This window comes from Nerophis ophidion, linkage group LG13 (assembly GCF_033978795.1).
Source record: "Nerophis ophidion isolate RoL-2023_Sa linkage group LG13, RoL_Noph_v1.0, whole genome shotgun sequence".
NCBI classification, from domain to species: Eukaryota; Metazoa; Chordata; class Actinopteri; order Syngnathiformes; family Syngnathidae; genus Nerophis; species Nerophis ophidion.
In genome coordinates, this window is record NC_084623.1 from 4,454,798 (window position 1) to 4,460,797 (window position 6,000).

Consider the following 6,000-nt stretch of genomic DNA (forward strand, 5'->3'; position numbering starts at 1 on the left):
TGTTGTTTTCCCGCAGGTGTGTTTGTACTTTTTTCAATTCAGCTTCCACGCACACACATCCTAGTCAGACATTACAAACATAAGCCACGGGTCTACAGTACAGGCCTAGAGTTTGGAGACACCTTCTCCTCATTCAAAGGGTTTTTCTTTATTTTCATGACTATTTACATTGTAGATTGTCACATTAAAACTATGAATGAAGTTATGTACTTAAAAAAAAAAGCTGAAATAACTGAAAACATGTTTTTTATTTTAGTTTCTTCAAAATAGCTACCCTTTGCTCTGATCACTGCTTGTTACTGTAAAGGCGTGTGTTTTTATGCCGGATATCAAAATTCTGGCTGTTGGAATTTGACCATATTATTTGCCTAGGGTGTTTATGTCTGTAATTTGAATCGGAGGCTGCTGCTGGCTTGGCAACAGACCAAACACCCCGACTCCCTCGTTCTCACCTCAGGTGGATTTAACCGTGCATCTTTGGACTCAGTTTTACTTTGAAATGAACAATTTCCCTTGTAGATCAATAAAGTTTGTCCAAGTGTAACTGAAAACATGTTTTATATTCTAGTTTCTTCAAAATAGCCACCCCTTGCTCGGATTACGTTTTCGCATACTCTTGGCATTCTCTCCATGAGCTTGAAGAAGTAGTCACCCGAAATTTTTTTACACTTCATGAGTGTTCTTATCAAGATAATGCCAAGAGTGTACGAAAAAGTAATCAGAGCAAAGGGTGGTTATTTTGAAGAAACTAGCATATAAAACATGTGAGTTATTTCACCTTTTTCTGTCAATCCAATCCACTTTATTTATATAGCACATTTGAACAACAAAATGTTTCCAAATTGCTGCACAACAATATTAAAAACGACATTCAAATACTTTCCTGAGCTCCACCAATGACTGAATAAAGACAAAAAATTAAAATAAATACATATAAAAACAATATATGATTAAGAAAACGATTTTAAGGGTGAAACCAATTAAAACAGTAAATAGAAATCAAAATTGTAAAACACAGAATTGCAGCAACTTCTTTTTTAACCATTCGTGAGGATTGTGATTAACTCTTCATCCAAACGGAATTATGTGAGCGTCCCGTCGGTCGGCACCCCAGCGAGAGTGAACATTTTGCAGTCAGTATTAGTTTTATTATGGTTAATTAGGGTTAGTTTACATTTTTAGCACTTAGCAATGCTGCTAGGTGTCACAATAAAGCTACATCCTTCTGGCACTCGGCTTCTAAAACATATTACTCATCCTCTTTGTGTTCGGGCTCAAAAATATAAAGTAGTAATCAGCGCAAAGGGGTGGCTATTTTGAAGAAACTAGAACATGTTTTCAGTTATTTCAGCTTTTTATATTTTTCTCAAGTACATAATTCCACAGGTATTCATAGTTTTGATGCCTTCAGTGACCATGTAAATAGTCATGAAAATAAAGACTGTACATGTTCTTTTATTTCCACAGCTTCCCTTAAAAAAAACTGCTCCCCCCCCCCGGCCCTGAACGCACCTTTGAATTCCTATGGTGAAGATTGTAGCGCTACATCTGCATGTATTCTGGTCTAGTACACACCTGACCAGGATTCTGAACTGGTACCACTTTATACTTTTTGGATGAAATCCATTCAACTCCAAGCGTGCAGTAACCATGCACTTAGTACACAATGTGTGAGCACTTTCCTCCAGTCGGGGATTTTCCACCCGTCGACGGGAGACGGGAGAACCCGGCCGTGTTCTCGCGTTCTACCTGCGATCCGATGAGCTTTTGTATATAACGTCAACCATCGTAACCATGCAGCAACTAGCCAGACAGATTTTGCAATATGCCATCCCTCTTTGTACATTTTTTTTTTTTTTTTTTGTATGTATAAAAAGAATAATGACATATTGTGCAAAAAGATTTTAGTTACAAAAGGACAAGAAATCATCTGTATTATACTTTATCTTGTTTGGAATTCTATTCTGTTTTTATTTTCTACAATAAAAGTTCAACTGTGGTTACATTATTATTTATTTGTTAACATTATACAGCACAGTGACATTTTTTTGGGTGTGTTTTTCTGTCCTTGTTGTTGTTTTTGTTTTTTTTTGTTTGTTTTTTTACGTGATCAACCTGGGACATGAGTACTGTTATGCACCCCGTGGGATCCAGAACCCTTGGTTTCTGTCTGAAGACTGACTTGTGTGTTTGTGTGAGAGTTTACGTGTTCCATTGTAGATGGCCTTGTCGACTAATGTAAAAGGATTTGTAGTGGAAACATTTATATTTTTATAATAAATATTCTCAAAATATTTTCCAAAAAAGGGAATGACGATAGACCTGTTTCTGTGTTTTTTCTTATATTACATTTGTATAATTGTGAAGGTTAAATGTATCCACTTAATATATATTTTACCAGGAATGGGAATACTTGGGCACCAGATTCGATCCAATTGTTGAAACTTCACTAAAATAGGTTACAGGTTATTTTTTTTTAATTATTTCTATTTGCATGGAGATAGCCTAAAAAACACATTTTAAATATTGATTTTTTATTATTTTTTGAAATCCTAAATTATGAGTCGATTTTTAATCAGGATTACTAAAATTGTGATTCAAATTCAGATCAATTTTTTTTGTGCAGCCTTATATTTAATCATTTCTATAAGCCCTTTAGTACTTATGCTCAGTTGTGTGTGTTGTGTTGAGTTCGTAAAACCCATCACTTGTTTGAATATGCAATTGTAATAATAAAATGTAATATTTTACATTTTAACTACCGTATTTTCCGGACTATAGAGCGCACCGATATATAAGACATACCCACTACATTTTGGAGAAAATGCATTTTTCCATATACAAATACGTTGTGAAATGAGGTATTTACGCGGAAATATTTTGTAAACATTTATTTACATACCTTAATAGTTTCCGAACAGTGTCTGTGACATGGCAGTAAAAGGGCTGATCAAACAAAACATAAATCATGGTCATGCGGAAGTTTTGCTCTCCAATCAGTTAAATGGACTCAAAAACTCTGGTGAATTTACTGAGAAGTTTGTGAAATTGAAGCAATATAAAAAGACTGGTGTTGTAAGGTAATAATGCTAACACAGACACTCGTCAACCTGTTAGCATATTAGCTAATGCCAACGACACTAGCTTCATTACATTATGATAGCATGTACAGATTGGCATGGAAACACTTCTACAGACATCACACGGGACGGTTTACTAGGTAAGAGTTGTTTTAGTTATATTGTACAACTTACAAACGTTGCTTTCAGTGGTGGATGAAGAAGCCAAAAGAACTGCATGATAAGAAGAAGAAATTGGACTTGTACTTCCGGTTCAAAGCTTTAAGAATCAGAAATTCACATTCACTCAGCTGTAAAACATATATATATATATATATATATATATATATATATATATATATATATATATATATATATATATATATATATATGTATATATATATATAGACATAAAAGTGAGGTGAGATGAAGCTGGAGAGAAGACAACATGAGAGACTTATGTCACTGGAGAACATGGAGGTGTATTGTTGCAGGCACAGGTGAAGCAGGAGCATTCATCTTCTCACCTGTTGTTGTCTTCTTACCTGTTGTCATGTTCATCTTCTCACCTGTTGTCATGTTCTCACCTGTTGTCATGTTCATCTTTTCACCTGTTGTCATGTTCTCACCTGTTGTCATGTTCATCTTTTCACCCGTTGTCATGTTCATCTTCTCACCTGTTGTCATGTTCATCTTCTCACCTGTTGTCATCATCTTACCTGTTGTCATGTTCATCTTCTCACCTGTTGTCATGTTCATCTTCTCACCTGTTGTCATGTTCTCACCTGTTGTCATGTTCATCTTCTCACCTGTTGTCATGTTCTCACCTGTTGTCATGTTCATCTTCTCACCTCTTGTCATGTTCTTACCTGTTGTCATGTTCATGTTCTCACCTGTTGTCATGTTCATGTTCTCACCTGGTGTCATGTTCTCACCTGTTGTCATGTTCATGTTCTCACCTGGTGTCATGTTCTCACCTGTTGTCATGTTCATGTTCTCACCTGTTGTCATGTTCATCTTCTCACCTGTTGTCATGTTCTCACCTGTTGTCATGTTCATCTTTTCACCTGTTGTCATGTTCATCTTGTCACCTGTTGTCATCTTCTTCCTTGTTGTCATGTTCATCTTCTCACCTGTTGTCATCTTCTTACCTGTTGTCATGTTCATCTTCTCACCTGTTGTCATCTTCTTACCTGTTGTCATGTTCATCTTCTCACTTGTTGTCATGTTCATCATCTTACCTGTTGTCATGTTCATCTTGTCACCTGCTCTCACCTTCTCACCTGTTGTCATGTTCATCTTCTCACCTGATGTCATCTTTTTACCGGTTGTCATGTTCATCTTGTCACCTGTTGTCATTTTTATCTTCTCACCTGTTGTCATGTTCATCATCTTACCTGCTGTCATGTTCATCTTCTCACCTGTTGTCATTTTTATCTTCTCACCTGTTGTCATGTTCATCATCTCACCTGTTGTCATGTTCATCTTCTCACCTGTTGTCATGTTCATCATCTTACCTGCTGTCATGTTCATCTTCTCACCTGTTGTCATCCTCTTACCTGTTGTCATGTTCATCTTCTTACCTGCTGTCTGCACATACTGAACAGGAAGCCACACTTGCATGAGAAATCAACGCCCATCAGTCTTTATCCCAGTGAGAGCAGACATTGTACAGTAAGTGCTTGTTTTATTATGCTCCCACTTCATATATCTTGTTTAGCACTTAGCAATGCTGCTACATGATGCTTAGTGTTTGACCAAAGGTGCATCTCTTTAGCACACAGCTTCTAAAACTTGTAGATCATCCTCCTTATATTCATGCTCAAAAATAGAAATTTCCGGATCACCATTTGTCCCAGGGGCGGTATAGCTCAGTTGGTAGAGTGGCCGTGCCAGCAACCTGAGGGTTCCAGGTTCGATTCCCGCATCCGCCATCCTAGTCACTGCCGTTGTGTCCTTGGGCAAGACACTTTACCCACCTGCTCCCAGTGCCACCCACACTGGTATAAATGTAACTTAGATATTGGGTTTCACTATTTAAAGCGCTTTGAGTCACTAGAGTAAAGCGCTATATAAATATAATTCACTTCAGAGTAGTCTTTGTTGTCTCTAATCAAGTCTGCCATGATTACTAGTCTTGTTGTTGTTGTTGTTGAAGGCAAAGAGAGCGTTGTAATGTGTCTATGATATTATTACAAATTAGGTAAATATTACATGTTATTATGAATGTTACAAGATACTACATATATACTTACATCATGTATATATTACATTTTTATTATGAATGTTACTACATGACATGTATACTTACATCATGTATATATTACATGTTATTATGAATGTTACTAGATACTACATATATACATACATCATGTTTATATTACATGTTATTATGAATGTTACTACATGACATATATACTTACATCATGTATATATTACATGTTATTATGAATGTTACTACATGACATATATACTTACATCATGTATATATTACATGTTATTATGAATGTTACTAGATACTACATATATACTTACATCATGTTTATATTACATGTTATTATGAATGTTACTACATGACATATATACTTACATCATGTATATATTACATGTTATTATGAATGTTACTAGATACTACATATATACATACATCATGTATATATTACATGTTATTATGAATGTTACTACATGACATATATACTTACATCATGTATATATTACATGTTATTATGAATGTTACTAGATACTACATATATACTTACATCATGTATATATTACATGTTATTATGAATGTTACTAGATACTACATATATACTTACATCATGTATATATTACATGTTGTTATTAATGTTACTACATGACATGTATACTTTCATCATGTATATATCACATGTTGTTATGAATGTTACTACATGACATATATACTTACATCATGTATATATTA